This window comes from Hibiscus syriacus, unplaced genomic scaffold (genome assembly GCF_006381635.1).
Source record: "Hibiscus syriacus cultivar Baekdansim isolate YM2019G1 unplaced genomic scaffold, ASM638163v2 tig00112380_pilon, whole genome shotgun sequence".
NCBI lineage: Eukaryota > Viridiplantae > Streptophyta > Magnoliopsida > Malvales > Malvaceae > Hibiscus > Hibiscus syriacus.
The window spans coordinates 271,977-292,159 of record NW_024063317.1 but is presented as its reverse complement, the minus strand read 5'-3'; the positions used below and the strand labels follow the sequence as shown (position 1 = coordinate 292,159).

General features: G+C 37.4%; 1 pseudogene; it reads left to right on the top strand.

Moving 5' to 3' along the window:
* Window positions 1-1,610: 1,610 nt before the first annotated feature.
* Window positions 1,611-20,183, top strand: part of LOC120178761 — a 39,464-nt pseudogene continuing 20,891 nt past the window's right edge.

The following is a 20,183-nucleotide window of genomic DNA, read 5'->3' as shown; positions in this document are numbered from 1 at the left end:
ACTCGATCTCATGTTCGAATGGGACTAATGGTTCATTAGTAGATCTTTTGGTCATGCAACGACACAAACCTACAAAAAAATAAGAAAAGACAAACACGTAAAAGTAATCAACTAAAATATCAACTAAAAAATGACAAGAAACTAAAAGTTGTTATGCAAAAAATTATCAAAATTCCTCTAGTTGCCAATCCCTGGCAACAACACCAAAAACTTGATTGCGTGTAAATGTGTGTGTTGTGGCACGTAAATTTATACAGGTATACACAATCGATGCAAGTAATATAATAGTGAGTGAGTTATCGTCTCCACAAGGATTGGTGGGAATTTTTTATGTTTGCTACATCTAGAACTAAGTCTCACTAATTAGTCCTAAGATTCTTGTCTAAAAAGAAAAACAAGCAGTAACAAATGATACGAACAGATGGAAAAGTGTTGTCCAGACAAGAAAAATTATATAGTCAAGTGAGCATATAAGTTTGGTTGAGGTAATAAAGATATGCAAAGATAAACTAATAAAAGTTGTCAAGGAAAATAAATATGTTCAGTTTAATATATTCTGAAAAACCACACACTATCAGACTTCTAACGGATGTCTTGGGTTTGCTTTGCTATAGCGAGAAATTATTCTATGTCTAGGATGATTTAGTATGCTATGACTATGTTGCTTCGACAGGATTTACTAGAGTGTTCCTAGAACTTTTGCTATGACAATACTACTCAGCGTGAACTACAACCCTTGGTTTGTCAAACTGTTGTTGTGGCAATACCCCTCAGCGTAAATTGTAGCTTTTAGCCTATCTTACTCAAGCATTCATCCTTTTTAGTCGAATGAAACCCTCTCATTATCTCTAAGGCAGATTAGAGCCTCACCATTCCGAATTAGTTTCTTTGTTCACGTAGATCAAACCTAACTATCTAGATGTTAGGTATAAACTCCTAGAAAAATGGCAATCTCTCAAAATCTCTTATAGAGACTAGGAATGTTTTTTCGTGGCACCAGGCAATCTCTCAAAAGCTCTTACAGTGTCAAGGCAAAAGTTTAAAACAATGAACAAAACAACACTTGGCATAATCAAACTTCGTCATTCATTAACAATCAAATAAAGTATCATCCAAGCATCATCCAGCACTAAATAAAACAGTTTATGGTGTGATAAATATAATCCCAAAAATTAATCTTTAAGTACAAGCCCTTAAATGATGTGAAAACGAAGAAAAAAAAGAAGAAAAACTTCCAAAACAAAGCTCTGTCCTAACCCATGTTATACAAAATTTATTGATTAGATTTGTATATTATGTGAACATATTATAATTATAATGAAATTAAAATATAATTATAATGAAATTAATATATAATTTTTAAAATTTATTCATTAAATTCGTATATTATGGAAATATATATAAAATTAAATTGATATATTTAATCATCTATGAATGGTCGTCTTGCATGGACTGCTCTCAATCTAAACAAGAAGAACTGAACTACCAATGACTGATACAACCCATTTATTTCCATAAACAAAATGAAAAATTAATGAATTTGAATTTGATCTTAGATAGTTTATTTAGTCAAAATGATTAATATGTTTATCACTAGTCATGTTTAATGGATGCAGCTTATAAGGGAGAAAAAGATGAAGCAAACCATTCCCCAACCAAACATAGAGGATGGCGAGAAAGTGACATGAAACTACAACAGCAACACTGAAGAGAACTGTGCGCCTAGTTTCAGCTCTGCAATCACAACATGGCCATTGGCCTTCTGAGCATTATGTATTTTATGCCTCCTTTGGTATATGTTCTAGTTCCTTATTTTTTGTTCATATATTTCTTCTAGTTTCCTCAGCATGAAACTGACTAATATTTTTGCAATGCATGTAATGGGTTTGTACATCACAGGTCATCTCAATACTATATTCACTGTAGAGCATTGCAAAAATGTTCTCCGTTACATTTATTTTCAACAAGTAATGAAATTGGACAGTTTCATATTCCAAAGTAATATTGAATGTTTCTCCATTTCGTAATAAGATCTTGTCTTAAATCATGTATAACAAGGATGGAGGTTGGGATTATTCGTAGGGTGTCAAAGTTCAATGTTCGGCACAACCCTCAATTACGTTTGTATGCGTTTACTGGAGTGGAACCTCATGGAGGCCTCGCAAGAGGCCGAAAATGGATTATGGATCGAGGGGGTATCACGTCCATTACTTCTTGGGGAAAGACTTGGCTTGTTGTATGCAATCTCTTTTATTTACTATCAAACTTAATCTCTACTCATTAAAACATGGTTTCATAATATATTTATTCAATGTAGATAATGGGTATTTATGAATGGTCTGGTTGCAATCCAATGCCCCCAGAGTTTTGGCTGCTCCCTTCTTATTTTACCGTTCACCCAGGTTTGCAATGATTATGTGTTTATGATCAGATGCAGGTTGTTTCGTGTACTGGTGTGGCTATGCAATTTGTTGCAGCTTTCTTGTTACTTACCAAACAATGTTGTTGCAATGCAGCAAAGATAATGTGTTATTGTCGATTAGTTTACATGCCAATGTCTTATCTATATGGAAGAAAATTCGTGGGATCCAATCACACCTCTCATTTCACAGTTAAGAGAAGAACTACACATTGAGCATTATAATAAAATTGATTGGAGTAAAAAGTGACATTTATGTGCAAAGGTAAATTGATGACCATTATATATATATATCTTGTTAATTAGAGAAAGTGTGAATGAAAAAGCGTTTATAATGTTGCATGCAGGAATATCTTTACTATCCTCGTACATTCCTTCAAATATTGCTTTGGCATAGTCTCTACAAATTTGCAGAGCCTCTCCTCAATCGTTACCCTTCGATGAGTTGAGAGAAAAAGTTCTTAAATTAACAATGGATCACATTCATTATGAAGATGAAAGTAGTCATTATATTACCACTGGATGTGTGGAAAAGGTTTTGGATAATATTTGTTAATATTTTATATAATGATTTCTAATTATTTAATTACTTAAGACTTGATTATTATGTAAAATTGAATGATAAATTGGGGCAGAGTTTATGTATGCTTGCTTGTTGGGTAGAAGATCCAAATGGAATCTATTTGAAAAAGCATCTTGCTAAGATTGTTGACTATTTGTGGGTTGCAGAAGATGCAATGAAGATGCGGGTTTGTTGATTATATAACACTAAAATTAAATTAATTTTTTATTAAAATTGTCCATTATTCTCTCAGCTAACTAGTATGTATATTTTCAATATTTCACCTTTCAGACCTTTGGAAGTAAAGTTTGGGATGCTAGTTTCTTTCTACAAGGTTTTCTTGCTAGCAATTTATCTGATGAAATTGGACCTACTTTAATGAAAAGGCAAGAATTCCTCAAAAACTCACAGGTTTCTTAAATCGTAAATCATACAAGTGTAAACCATTATATAGAGATTCTTAACTATTTAGATTTTCACCGCATATTGATGGCTTGCTTGAAATTTGAAGGTTAGGGAAAATCCTCTAGGAGACTTTAAAAGAATGTTTAGACACATTTCAAAAGGATCATGGACATTTTCTGATCGATATCATGGATGACAAGTCTCTGATTGTACTGCAGAAGCTTTCAAATTAGTTTTGTTTCGTTAATTAAACATAGACATTTTGATTATGAAACAAAAATCATTACTTAACAATGTGTTAATTTTTGGGCAGTGTTGCATTCTTCTTTCAATGATGACACCAGAAATGGTTGGAAAGAAAATGCAAAAAGAGCATATGTTTGATACTGTCCATTTGCGTCTATATTTAAAGGTTAATAGGAACGGAACTAGGATTTTAGTTTAAGATCAAAGACAAAGTATAATTTACAATAAAATTGGGGGACAAAATCAAAATAAATCAAATTTTAAAAGACTAAATAAATCATTGTTATAATATTCTTTAATAATAAAAAATTTTGGGGGTGCAGTGGTCCCCAATCTCCTATGTACCTCCGTCTCTGCAGGTAAGGTATATGCAATGTCTTACGTAGAGTGCACATCATCTGCCATGCAAGCAGTAGCTCTTGTTAAAAAATTATTTCCAGAACATAGAACAAAAGAGATTGACAATTGCATCAGAAAAGTTGCAAAGTTCCTTGAATTGTACAATACCACAGACAAATCAGTGTAACGCATTCAGACAAGTCAGCCTTTCCCAACATAGATCCATGCCTCGAATTATCTCATCATGAAGCCAAGTCGCATTGGCTAAGAATCACCCCTCAGTTCATTGGTCGATCCCACAGTATCCTGTCCGAACAAACAAGCCACTCATTAGTCTCTCGCCACAATATAATTCCAAAGCCACAAGTACTCTTGGAAGGGAGATCCCGGCGGGCATAGTGAATGCTAGATGACAACCCCTCTCCTCAACCAAGAGCGTGATATGGGGCCCACCAACCCCAAACCATCCCTAGGTATCATCCAGAGAGACACCGTACCATCCACTTGGTCCCGATGCCCGCACACCTAGGTTCCTCATGAACCTAGGAGAAGGTTGCTTACACCATGGTAGCTCCACATGCTAGCTCAGGGTGAGGGGGATGGTGGAGACCCAACACCAGATCACTTCTCCCTAAAGAACTAAATAAACTTACCAGCCATGACACCAGTACACGTTAGAATGTTTGAACTGAGGCCATTACCTTGACAGGCCCTCTATCTTCATTCTTCAAGCTTTTCCTTGTCTCACAGTCGTAACTACTAGGCCCACCATCAGAGGGGCCCATCGTTTACGGTCGGGGTAATCTCATGGAAATGAGATGTCCACGACATTCTCCCCCACTCATTTGGTCGATGTCCTCATCAACACTAAAACCATATCTTAGTTAACTTGTTGCATAGAGTTGACCCTTCTCATGAGGTCCATCTCTTGCCCTCAAGAACTAAGATCAGGATTCGTTCCACGGGACACCAAACTCAAAGCTTTGGGTAGAGTAAACCCACCTACCTCCATTTTCTCTCATTACCATTGAGCTTGTTCTCTCTAAGGATATAACCTTGAGGAACCATCGTGGTTACGTCTAACATGTTGAACACCATCACATATTCCAAACCATATGACATATCACTTGGTATGTTACCACTCACATACCTATCACTTTGTGGTATCTCAAACAATATTTCACATATGAAATGATCCAGGTAATCAATCCCAAGGTATCATATTAGCTCAAAACATATGGGCATTCAATTATGTTAGACATATCCCAACTCAAGTTCCCTCGATCCTTTGTAAACGCTATGCCTGAACTTTGTCCACCTGACTCACGATTGCTCACTTGCAACATTCTCGACAAAGGTTACAGGCTCACCCACTTCCTCGACAGAGGATAATGGCTCACCCACTTTTATTCTTGTTCGAGCCCTGCTTAATAGTAACGATATACCTGCTCAAACACTAAAACACCACACCACCACTAACAAACACATTTGTTAGCCTAACAATCATAATAGGACTTCCAATACACCATTTCAAGAACATTTGCTAATATAAATGTAACATAAATCTACATACCTCATACAATATACCCAAGTACCTTAGGTTTACCAAGTGATTTACCTAGTCCAAACAATTATTTTCGAACCTCTTCCCCACACATTCTCATGATGAACTCATCATGAACAACATTTACTAGATAACTGAACATCTGATAGTCCCTCCTTCTCCTCTACTCGAACTCATGACGACCTCTTCATGAACATCTTTGTGCCTCATTCCCGTGAATTGTACACTCAATGCACCCATGCATGTCTCAATCTACGCATTATTCTCAAACAACCATATATGCTCCTGATGCTTTTCCATGAAAGTGATAAACACATAATATCATCCAATTAGATGAATACGAACTTGTCAAGGCAGCCACGGAACACCGAGTCGCACAAGTCAGTTTCAGTTCATCCCCTCGGGCCATCATCACCTGATGGTATCCTGTCCTGAGATCAAATTTGTGGAATACTTGGCACTATTCCGCTGGTCAAATAAGTCAGCAACTAGAAGAATGGGTTATTTAATCCTGATATTCACTTTATTAATGCCCTATAATCCACGCGCAATCTCAAACTCCCATCATGTTTCTTTTGGACAACATTGACTCCCGAAAGACGACTTCGAGGGTCGAAAGAATATGGTTTGAAGCAATCCATCCCACTACTTTTCCAACTTAGCCAGTTCTTGTAGGGCTCATCCGAGAAAGGGAACTTCCCATGAGGCATTTCTTCCATGATTAACTCAATCTCATGGTCCACCTACCTTTTAGGTGATAACTCTTTCGGTAAATTATCTGGCATTACATCCTCATAGTCCTTTAACATTTCTTAAACACCCGCAAGCACCTTACCAGAAATGGCAGCCTCCTTGGAAACTGGTAAGACTAAGCATAAAGGCTCTTCATTATTCCCTCTTTTCGTAAACTGGATAGTTGGTAATACTTTTTTCCCAGGACATAGAAGAATCGTTGCGATATCATACACGGTTGTTACCCCATGAACATAACACAAATTGACGCCTAGAAAAAATCACTAGGAATGCCATCACGCTTCCTAAAATTTTCCCTACAATCAATAAAATGTCAGATAATATTTTATTGACATAATTACCTCTTTGGACCTTTAGCCCCAAACTTAGCGTATCAGCCACATAAATGGTATGCCAACATGAATAGCCAATTTCAACATCTATAGTGATCCATTTGGTGTGGCCACCATCAAGCCTTTGACAATTCAATGATTTCCTCAAAATCCAATGAGCACCAATGTTTCTAAAAAGAATAAGCATCATACACAAGATAAAGAAATTAGGCTTCATATTGCCACAAGGAATAAGAATCGATGCGCAGATATTTAAAACCAACATCCCTTGAACAATCAATACTAAACGCCCTGTGCGAACATCTAATGAACATCTCCATACAGATCAAATTATTTCACCATTCCTGCTTCACACATTAGAGTGCTTAGGGTAAGATCAGATCACCCTTCATACTCCCATACGGAAGCGCTCGAAAAGAACTCTATTTCCTTGCCTACTTGTAACGTTAAAGTCCACAATGTGAATCATCAAAAGAAATGAGGAACACATACTGTCCACAAATATCAATCCTCTCTATGGCTCCTTCCGCAAACTACTTAGCTGGAATTGTAAGGCAAATAAGAATCACCTGGAACCCATTATAACTGGCTTAGCTCGACTGTCTTTAATTGGAGCATTCATTATGCACCATCCCTTGTTGATTCCACCACGACATTAAAAGCACTTCGTGGTGGACACTCTCCAATTCGACAAGGCCAACTACAAAGGAAACGCCTTAATGAGAGTCTACTCCCTCCCTTGCTCGATCCAAAACCCAATCGGGACTCTATTTCGGGTGGGGTCTCTTCCAAGGAAACTCTTATTCGCTCCCCAACCCATTATCTTCTCTCCTCTTGCCAACCTATTTGGACCTCTTTATTGGGTATTCGCTCCACTTGTAGAAGGCACCTTACGCTTTTCATAAGGATCATTATAATCATTAAGGCACTTAGCAAGAACTATCGCTACTTTCAGATCTCGTATCCTTTAGGTATGTAATTTAAGCCTCGCCCACAACTTAAGCCCTCTAAGGAAATGAAACCATTTATCCTTTTCAGACATGTCCTTGATATCTAGAACCAAGGTTGAGAACTCTCTCCCATGTTCCCGTATGGTCCCTGTATTAGACAATTTCTCCACTTCTTGCAAGTGACATAGTCTACATTATCAGGGAGAACGGAAAATCTTAAACTCATTCTTTAACGCATCCCAAGTCTGAATAGAGAATACTCCGTCTTCAAACTAGAATCGCCACCATCACTAGCGTCTACTTCCATATATATAGACAATTTCCACCTTATCTCCCTTAGAATCGGTGCCCATTAAACATTGGGGATCAGGGATATTTGCTCGTATGTGATAACTCTGTAAAAAGACTCAATTTCCAGTCTTTTCACTTAAGTTATTGCTCGTCTAAACAAAGTATGAACTACATTTTTAGTTGCATTTAGCTGTATATAGGTTATATTAACCTGTGATGGATAAGTTTTGCTTAGGCAAGATTTATTTGGCTTGACTAATGCTGCTGAGGAGAAAGGTTGTTTTAGTTGTGTTTGTGCAGGAATTCTATAGAGGAATAACATTTCAGTCGTGACAATAAAAAGTTGCAAAGGTCAACGGAACAAAAGAGAACGTAAAGAACAGATTAATCTTGCCGAGGCAAGATTTATCTGAAGAAGTCTGAAGCAGGTGTGGCAAAACTGCCTATGTCACATGCCAGCTGGATGACCTACTTCACGTGCAAGCAAGCCTTTATTGTTCTGACAGTCGCTAGCCTCCTTTCCTTTTTAAACTTGGGAGATTAATAACGGCTAATTAAGAAAATCCCAAAAGCATGCAAAGCCCTAGGAGATTTTTCCTTATAAATATTCAGTCGTAACCGCAAAAAAAAAGAGGGAAGGAAAAAGAGGAGAGAAGAGCTTTACCTAAGGCGTGAGCAAGCAATTGCAGTGCTTTCCCACCGTCTACCCACCAATCTTCCTTGGTGTCCTCCATAGCTAGATGATAGTAGAGCGGTGATCAGGCCTCGAGAGAGGGTGATCTTGATAGACAACTAGAATCAGAACAAGCATTTGAGATTCCAGGTAGTTGATCTGGAGAAATCTCTTCAGAAACAAAAAAGAACGAGACGACAAACAATAGCTGAGTTAGAAGCTATTGTAGATGGATTCAAGAAGCAAGCAAGCGAGCTTTAGATAGTGCCATTTGACGGAGGTTTACAATGGCATTTCTATTGGGAGGAAGCTCAACAAAGGGTGAAGGCTAGAGATGCAGTTATCTGTGACTTCCTGGAACAAGTACAGAAGGCAGCTCATCATTTGCATGGCTTAGCAAGGGAAACTAGAGTAGTTCGACAAGGCATCCAACCAGTGACAGATGAAGGAAGAAGACTTGTCAACCTACTAAAAGTTGTTCGGGGTCTAGACGATTTAGTCCGGATGTACCTTTAGATTGTTTTTATGTCTCTTAAAAGATAAAACATTTTTGTTTAAACAAGGATTGTTTATAATAATATATATTTTTCTGGATCAATGCCTTTGAATTACAAACATCATGCATCATTCTTTGCATTTTATATTTCATGTTTATTTTTATATTTTCCATGTTCTTACATTCATTAACTAACAGAACATGTCTCAAATGAGAATAAAGAGCAAACCCTGAGTTTACCTCCGCAAGAATTAGACACACATCATATGCAAAAATACTCGAACAAAGAAGAGACAAATAGAGGCCAAAATAGAAAAAATAGAGGAGAATATGGCGAAATTACAGAAAGAGCTTGATGATAAGATAGCCCAGAACAGTCAGAATACCCTGGATTCCATCACGAAATGCTATGAGTCCTTGGTCGATCAAACTGGGGCCAAGTTTTCTGGTTTACAATAGGCCAGTGCACCAGGGGCAGGTTCATCTGAAGGGGTAACTATACCGCCAATCTCACAAGTGGTTGTTTTACCTGGAATATTACCCGGATTGCAAGAGACTTATCTCAGCCAAAGGGAAAGCCTCCTCTATTACAAAGATACAAAGTTCTGCAACCAACCCTGACAATCATCCAGATGACTACAATATCCCGGACTTTGATGAGGAGGATAAATCGAATAAGATGGAAGAGAATATTAAGATGCTGGAAGACCAGATGAAGATGGTCAAAGGGGACCACGACTACTACGGAGTGAATGCAATGGAGCTTAGCCTGGTCCCGGATCTGGTGCTTTCACCAAAATTTAGAGTCCCTGAATTTGAGAAATTTGACATGAATAGTTGTCACTCAGCCCACATCACGATGTTATATCGAAAAATGACAGGGTATGTGGGAAATGATCAACTCCTGATCCACTGTTTCCATGATAGAATGTCTGATTCAGCTGTCTGATGGTACAATCAGCTGAATCGATCTTATATCAAGACGTGGAAAGACTTAACCAAGTCTTTCTTAGAACAATACAAGCATATTAATGATATGAGACATGACTGGGTTATGGTGAAAGGCCTGGAGAAGAAGCACAATGAGAGTTTCCGACAATACGCACACCGATGGAGGGATTTGGCTGTGCAAGTTCATCTACCCTTGGATGAAAAGAAAACTAGGAAGCTTTTTGTATAGACCCTAAAGGCACCTTACTTCGGGCACTTGGTGGTAATCACATTGGGAAGTTTTTTAGACTTGGTTATGACCGGAGAAATGATCGAGTTGGCCATAAAACAAGGAAAAATTGAGGGAAGGGAGTCAAGTAATAAGCCTCATATGAAGAACAAAGATTGAGAGATCAACAATGTCAACACCTACAACGCTAACAAAGGTGTTACGATCTCAAGCTCAAAAACTGAGGAAGCAAAGAGAAAGGGAGAAATTTGATCTCATTTCCATGGCATACAAAGAATTGTACCAACAGCTTTTTGACACTCATGTGGTGTCCCCTTACCCTATGGAGCCATTTAAGCCCCCTTATCCCAGATGGTATGACGAGAGCGCTTACTGCGAGTACCAGATGGTGTGTAAGGGCACTCGATTGAAAATTGTCTCTTATTCAAGAGGTTTGTACAATGGAAATGAAACAAGAATTTGATTTATTTCAACTCTTGAACCTGAACATCGCATAGAATCCCTTGCCTAATCACCAGAAGACTAGAATTAACGCAGTCATTACTGAGAAGGGTAAGAGAGTCAAATCGAGTGTTTCGAAAGTAAAATTTCTTTTGGCTTGGATATGGAGCCAAATGGTGAAAGCAAGGCTTCTCACACCATTAGGAGAGACAATAAGGAATGGAAACAATAATCATTGCTGTTACCACGTTGAGGATGGGCATGAGGTGCAGGATTGCCCAGAATTCAAAGCATTAGTCCATCACATGATGGACAAAAATGAGCTAGAATTTTATGAAGAAATACAAGATTCTCCAGAAGAAGATGTTTGCGCTACTAGAGAGTCATCAAAAAAAAGATTCGTAGGGGTAGTCCTTTAATAATTACCCCTAAAATGAAAGCAGCAACAACAACACAATCCAAGGTGGTGATCATAGCACCCCATCCTTTTCAATACAAGGACAATCGACAAGTGTCATGGAAGTACGAATGCCAGGTGAGTACTTCAAAATAATGTGACAGTAAAGTGGGGTAGAGACCACTTGAGCCCTTTAACGAAAATGTGCTAGCTATCAACGAACCCATAAAGGAGGATGAAGCTAAAGAGTTTCTCAAATTCTTGAAACACAACGAGTATAGCATTGTAGAATAGATTCACAGCTTGCCGACGCGCACCTCAATGCTGTTACTACTATTGAACACGGAGGTACACCGAGAAGCACTGTTGAAAGTCCTAAATAAGACGTTCGTGCCCCAAAACATACCAGTCATCAAGATGGATCGACTGGTAAATAATATTCAAGCTGATAATCTCATCTCATTCTCATATTATGAGATTTCATACGGAGGGAGAGGCCGAACAAAGGCATTACACATTACTACCTACTGTAAGGGGTATGCCTTACTAAGTGTTTTAATCGATAACGGCTCAGCCCTGAACGTGATGCCTTTAGTCACATTGAAGAGGCTGTCAATGGATACCTCTCATATGAGAACCTGTCATAACGTGGTCTGAGCATTTGATTGGACCAAGAGAGAGGTAATTGGCAAGATTGAGGTGTCGTTAACAATCGAACCAACCATCTACAACGTTGAGTTCTTAGTGATGGATATCATGTCTTCTTACAACTATCTTTTGGGAAGGCCATGGATTCATCAAGCATGTGCAGTACCATCCACACTGCATCAAAAAGTTAAATTTTGTTATTGATGGAGCCTTTGTGATCATAAATGTTGAAAAAGATATCGTGGCAAGTGTGACTACGGATGCCCCATACATTCAGGTCGATGAGGAAGAGCTAGAGTGTTCATTCTGCTCTTTGGATTTGTGAATGTCACATTTATGGCAGAATGAAGAAGGATTCCTAAACCTCATCTTTCCAAGTGTACCAGAATAGAGATTAGGCAGACTTTTAGAAGAGGTACCAAGACTGGAAGAGGGTTTGGGAAGCATCTACAATGAATGATTAATCCAGTCATTTTATCTCAAAATTAGATCAGTTTGGGCTTGGTTTTCATCCCAGTCATCACAAAAAGGGGAAGGAAATCCAAAAAATCGGGAAAGAATACTAGCCAGGTTAATTTGAAGTGAGTTTCAATGGGAGCCCGTGATATTCATGCCTCTTTATAATACGTTTAAGTCAGGTGGTTATGTGTTAGAGACTACCTCATCAGCTTTAGAAGCGGCTTTGGAAGATTGAGCATCAATGCCGTGACCACAGGAAATGATGAAGATACGGATAGATCCAGAATCTACCCTCTGCCACCTAAGTTTGCGCCTAGCCACTGGTTGGTGGAAGAACTACTTGTCGTTTACAAGAGTCTTTCAGAGTAATATTCTAACTATCTTTGTTTGTCTATACCCGGAGCAATATGTGATCTTTTGTAAGGGTGAATGAACATTCTTGTTTAAATTCAATAAAAGATGCATTTTTTCTCATTCCATGGCAAACAAGTTTTCTTATTTCATTTCTTTTGAATTCATTTTCTATTTTCTTCATTTCAGTAATCTATTCTAATATCTTTCAAACTTAATTTTTGGTTGCTCTATGTGGGATGTTTTCCTATCACGCATACATATTTCTCTTTTCCTTCAGGTCCCCAGATAACATAATGCATGCATTGATGATCCTGATCCAGAGATAGATTTTGAATCGGCCATTTGTCTCGAGAAATTTGATGAATACGACAATGAAGAGGAATGCAACTTACCTACCAAATTGTTTAGAATGGTAGAAAGAGAATAAAAAAAATATTGCCACATGAGGAGAAGATCGAAATCTTAAATCTGGGCACTGAAGAAGACAGAAATGAGATTAAGATTGGCACAACTCTTTCGGTTGAAGCAAGACAAAACTTGATAGTCTTACTTTAGGAATATAGAGATGTGTTCGCATGGTCATATCAAGACGTGCCGGGGTTAGACACAGATATGGTAGTCCACAAATTGTCTATCAAACCATAATGCAAACAGGAGCAGCAAAAGCTGAGAAGAATGTGACCTGAGATGCTTCTTAAAATCAAAGAAGAAGTCAAGAAGCAATTAGATACCAATTTCCTCCAAGTGGCCATGTATCCGGAATGGGTGGTTAACATAGTGTCGGTTCCGAAGAAAGATGGGAATGCTTGCATATGTGTCGATTATTGGGACCTTAACAAGGCAAGTCCCAAAGACAACTTTCCTCTGCCACACATAGACACTCTGATGGACAATACAGTTGGGAACGCTTTATTTTCATCATGGATGATTCTCGGGATATAATCATATCAATATGCATCTTTAAGACATGGAAAAGACCACGTTTGTCACAATGTGGGGAACTTTCTGCTACAAAGTGATGCCCTTCGGATTGAAGAATGACGGGGCCAGATATCAGAGAGCTATGGTGACCCTGTTCTATGATATGATGCACAAAGAAATTGAGGTTTATGACGAAGACATGATAGTCAAGGCACAAACCAAGAATCAACATGTTGAGAATCTGAGAAAGCTCTTCCAGAGATAAGAAAGTTTCAGCTAAGACTAAACCCTATCAAATGCACCTTCGGGGTAACATCTAAGAAGCTGTTAGGCTTCGTAGTCAGCAGAAAATGCATTGAGGTTGATCCTGATAAAGTTAAAGCTATCCAGAATCTCAGATTAAACTACATAGCATGTATCTCAGTTAACCGATAAATGTGACCCAATCTTCTGTCTTCTCCGAAAAAACAACTTCGGAGCATGGGATGAGAACTGTCAAATTGCATTCAAAAAAGTAAAGGAGTATTTATATCGCACTCCTATTCTGATGTCCCCCATCTTAGGAAAGCCTCTATTCTTGTATCTATCCATATTCGAGAATTCGATAGGATGCGTCTTGGGTCAACATGACGAGTTCGGAAGGAAGGAAAGAGTCATATACTACTTGAGCAAAAAGTTCATCGATTGCGAGGTCAGATATCCTCCCATCGAAAAGGTTTGTTGTGCTTTAGTCTAGGCTACAAAGAGAATCAGACAATACATGATGTATCACACCACTTGGTGATTTCCAAGTTAGATCCACTAAAGTACATGATGGGTGTACCTGCTCTCTCTGGAAGGTTTGCCCGATGGCAAATGCTATTGTCCGAATTTGACATCGAGTATGTGAGCCAGAAAACAATAAAATGAAGTTCCATATCATTTTTCTTGGCAAGCAGAACAGATGAAAATTATGAGCCGCTGAACTTTGACTTCCCAGATGAAGATTTGATGGTCATATCCTTAGAAGAAGCGAGTACTTCTACCGACGATTCTTGGAGAATACATTTCAATGGTGCATCAAATGCATTAGGACATGGCATCGGGTCTATATTGATCTCCCCAAAAGGGAATCATTACCAATTCACTAGCAGATTGAATTTCGATTACACCAACAACATGACAGAATATGAAGCTTGTGTTTTGGGATTTTGAGCTGCACTGGGGCAAAATATAAAGATCTTGCGAGTAAACGAAGATTCAACCCTAGTAATCTATTAGCTCCATGGAGAATGAGAAACCAAGGATGCAAAGTTGGTGTAATACTGAAAGCTAATACTAGATCTGCTCGAAGAAGTCGATGAAGTCACCTTCCACTACGTGCCTAGAGAAGAAAATCAAATGGTTGATGCTTTAGCTACCTTGGCAACCACATTCAATACTGGCGGGGAGTCTAAAATGATGTCAATTAACATACAGTCGTATGAGTACCCGACTCATTGTTACCAAATCAAGGAAGTGAAAGACACTAGCCTTGGTACCATGGCATTCTGCAATACATTAAAAATAAAAGTTATCCAGAGGAAGCCACCGAAACTGATAAAAGAACCATTAGAATGATGGCAGCTGGATATGTCCTTGACGGGGAGGTCTTGTACAAAAAAAGCCATGATCAAGTCCTGTTAAGGTGTGTCGATGCAGAAGAGGCAAAGATGATAGTGGAAGAAGTACATGATAGAGTTTGTGGAACTCATGCAAATGGACATATGTTGTCAAGACAAATAATGAGATGCGAATATTTTTGGTCCACACTGGAAAGTAATTGCATCAATTATGAAAGAAGATGTCATAAATGTCAAATTTACGGAGACAAAATAAATGTTCCACCTCATCCACTTCATGCCATGACATCACCATGGCCTTTTTCTATGTGGGGCATGAAAGTTATCGGGAAAATCCATCCGTAGGCTTTAAATGGTCACCGGTTCATCCTTGTGGAAATTGATTATTTCACAAAATGGGTAGAGGCTATGTCATATACCAGTATCACTCTGTCTACTATTTTTAAGTTTTTAAAGAAAGAGATCATATGTCGGTATGGTTTACCTGAAAGAATTATCACTGAAAATGCTACAAACCTGAACAACAAAATGATGGATGCTGTTTGTGAGCAATTCAACATAAAGCATCACAACTCTACTGCTTACAGACCAAAGATAAATGAAGCAGTAGAAGCGGCAAAAAAAACATCAAGAAGATAGTGGAGAAAACGACCAAGACCTACAAGGATTGGCATGAGAAATTACCTTTGGCTTTATTCGCTTACCGAACCTCGGTACGAACCTCGACTGGGGCAACTCCATTTTCACTAGCTTGTGGAATAAAGTAGTGCTGCCCATTGAAGTAGAAATTTCGTCACTCCGGGTCTTGACAGAAGTCAAATTGGATGATATAGAATGGGTGCAATCTCGATATGATCAACTGAACATGATAGATGAAAAGAGACTGAAAGCCATTCATCATGGTCAAGTCTATCAGAAACGGATGATTTTAGTACATGACAAGGTGCGCCTGAGAATATTCTGTGAAAAAGATCTGGTGTTAAAGAGAATTTAGCCCATTAAAAAGATTTCAGAGGAAAATGGATGCCAAATTAGGAAGGACCTTATGTCATGAAAAAAACCTTTTCCGAATGAGCCCTTGTCCTGGCTGAAATGGACGGACCGGAACTGCCAAATCCCGTCAATTCGGATACAGTCAAGAAATACTTCGCTTAGGATAAAACCCAAGAGGGCATCCAAAGTTGAAGAAGAAAAAGAAAAAACATTTAGGGTGAAAACCCGAAAGGACGCCCTAAATTGAAAAAAGAGAAAAAAAACAAAAGAAAAAGAGAAAAGAGAAAAGAAAAAGAAAAAATAAGGTGGGTTCAAGATGAAAACCCAGAAAGGGCATCTTGAAACCAATGATGGGCCCAAGTTGAAAACTCGAAAGGGCGATTTGGATATTGATTCAAGAAATCTAGACAGTGGACATATCTCTGAATAAATCTTCTACAAACTTAATGAGTCGGAGAAAGGTTGCACTCTCCTGAACGTTGTCGTTTTTTTGAAGATCCCTTGACAAAGGCTGCGTTCAAAGTCACCTAACGACTTATCAGTTCAGAGGCGCTCGCATTATCGAGATCTAAGACATTAATTCACACTTTATTATGTATTCATTTTCCAAAAATTTCATGTATTGTTTATTCTTTTCCCTTATGAATAAAGACAATCTTTTCTCTAAGTCAATTCCTTTAAGCATCTTGGATTGAACTTAAATCTAATGATTTATTTACTTCTATGAAAGATAATCGCACATTACTATACAAAGATTCATTGAAAAGTACAGGTACCCAGAAGCCGATCAAGGCTCATGCACATACTTGAGATGGTTGAGAAACAATTTCCAAATTAAGGATAAAAAATGAAATCTGCACATCAGATTTAAACCTTTGAAGAATTCAAGATCGGAAATCCGAACTTCAAGATTCTAGAACCAAGAATCAAGAATCAACAAGACAGGAAATCAGAGATCGAGATTTCTCTCTAGAGCCCCAAAACAACATATTTCGCATATAATTTTTAGGCACACCTAAGAGCATTGCATCCATAGCATCAGATAAATGAATAACTTTGCAGATTCTAGCTAGAATCAATTTCAACTTCACGGCGAAGGATATTGGACTCGAAGTGACACAATTTAATCGAGATTGGATTTCAACTTCACGACCAAGGATATCCAACTCAAAACCAAAATGGTGAAATAAAGGATTGGATTTCAACTTCACAACGAATGATATCCAACAGCTAGTTTGACGAAACAAAAAGATTGGATTTCAATTTCACGACGAAGTATATCCAATCCAAGGCTCAACTTCACAACGAATGAGCCACCCACGATTTCAACTTCACGATAAAGGATATCGTGCCCACAAGCAACTCAATATTGGATTTCAATTTCATGATGAATGATATCCAATTCAAGGCTTAACTTCACAACGAAAGGGCCATCTGTGATTTCAACTTCACGACGAAGGATACCGTGTCCACCAGCAACATCCATCCTTAGATTGGATTCAACTTCACAAAGAAGGATCTCCAATTCAAAGCTCAACATCATAACGAAGGGGCTTTCCAGATTCATTCAGAGTAATTTCAACTTCACAACGAAGGATATTGGACTCGAAACAACGCAACTTACATAAGATTGGATTTCAACTTCATGACGAAGGATATCCAATTCAAAGCTCAATTTCATGACAATGAGCCATCTACGATTTCAACTTCACTACGAAGGATATTGTACCCTAAAGATTAACCCAACTTCACGACGAATGAGTCATCTGTGACACAGTAACACTGAAGTCTTCAGGTCAAGTTTCAGCTTCACGATGAAGTATCTTGAGCTAGAAGACGGTTCAGAGGCCACATGCCAAAAGCTTTGAGTTCGATTTCAACTTCACGATAAGGATATCGTGCTAAGAAGTTTCCAATTCAACTCAACCTCACGACGAGGGAGTCATTTCATATTTCAGTTCAAACTTACAAACCAGTCTTAACATCGGATTTCAACTCTATTTTCGTTACACTATAATGAGAAAAATTTCGATATGAGCAAAGATATGGTGAAAATTTGTGTCTTTGAATCTTTGCTCTATTTTCGTTACACGGTAATGAGCAAAGAGGGGTAGCTGAAGACACTGAATTTCGTCCATTGATATTATGTTATATAATATATTTTTTATTACAAACTATATTATAATATATATATATATATATATTTGGGTTTTATTACATATTATAGGACCCAGTGTAAAACAACCCTAAACCCAACGAGCCCATCAGTACCCAGAAATAATGAGCCTGACCCGCATCCACTGGAGCAGCTCACGCGAACCGAATCGGCCCGAACCAGGATAGGTTAGGGTTTCAAAACCCTAACCCATTTTGCTTCCAATCGCACCTCACCCTGAAGACTTCTTCGTGCCGCATCTTCCACCTGCCATTTCCCTCGGTTCAACAACCACCAACACACCAACAAAATCCTCATTAAGATTCTATGTAACTAAAAATAGTAATTTTTTAACTATAAAATGATGTAATCAATACCCCATTGTACACACTGAAATTTCATACGAAATGCATACGATTACTCACGAAATCGCTCAAAAAAATACAAAGGCAACTCCAAAGCACTTGCAACGTTTCGAAGAAGTAAAAGAGGGTAAAAATCTCACCTTTTCATTTCGATTTCAAGGCTTACATGTAATTTCTTTTTTCTTCGTGTTTGTGTTTCAAAAAAACCCAAAAGAAAAAAACCAAAATCATTTTTATTTTTAAGCAATGGAGAAGGAAAGGTGTTCGAAAATAAAAAAAAAAAAAATTCCACCGCCAGTCACGCAAGGCGGCGGGGTTGCTGGAATATGGAAATCTACAGTGGTATTCATGTCACTGAGAGAAAATGAAGAATAGGGGAGGGGCTTCATTTTAAAAAATGAAGAAATGAAATATTTTAGGCTAAAGGTTGGCCTTTATATCGACCCGCGACCCGACTCGTGGATCTATAAGATCCCCGTGTTTTAACCAAAAAGGGGGAAATTGCAGTTTTGTCCCCTCAATTTTTAAGGATTTTATTTTTACCTTTAATTTAATTTTCACCCGAATTCTTTTTAAATTGGCCCCTTAATTTTGAGTTTCTTCTAATTTAACCCCTTTTATTAATTATTATTATATTTTTTTCATATATATTTTTAAATATATTTATTTTTTTATCATAATTATTATTTTTTTAAAAAGTATCGTTCTATATATATATATCTATATTTTTTAGTTTTTTTCATTCTTTTTTTACTATTTATCTATTTATTTTTTACATGTTTATCTCCTAGGGGGCTCCCTTTTTTTGTCTTTGATCAAAATTTCCCCCCATTTTCGGTGAAGTGATGGTGGTAGTTTTTTTAATATTTATTATATATATATATTTTATTTTTTTATTAATATTTTGATGTGTATATATTTTTTTATTTTTTAAATATTATTATTATATATATATTATTTCTTTACTATTATTTTTCCTTATCATATTTATTTATTTTATTTATTTTTCTTCTCTTTATTTTATTTTTATTTTCTTTATCTTCATTTTATTTATTCATATTTATTTATTTTTTGTCTTTATCTTTATTTTTTAATTTCTTTATATTTATTTATTTTTATTTTATTTACTTTTTATCTTTACACTATTTTTTTATTTTCTTTATCTCGTTTTATTTACTTCATTTTTTTATATTATTATATTTTCTTATTTGTTTTCTTTACCTTTTTTCTCTAACACACTCTCGACTTTTAAAGGGTACACTTTTCAAACCATTCAGAGGTAAGTAATTTGGATCACAGTTTTACCTTTCAATTCAAACATTCAATTTTCTTAATTAAAGAAAACTGGAAATTACGTAGTACCGAAAGGGCAGTTCAAGGGTGCTAACCCTTCCTTGACTATAACCGACTCCCGAATTCGACACATCTTTGGTAAGACGCAGATCAGGTAAAAAAATAAGGTATCCAATCAACCCATTTTTTTTAAAATAAATGATTGGTGGCGGCTCCAAACCATTTCCCTAAGTCGAAGCCCAATTTCGAGCCCACCCGAAAGACAATTCCGACAGGCATAGAGATGTCAGAATCAATACAAGAACATGTCGTTAGAGAACAATATATTGGATTGACCCGATATCAG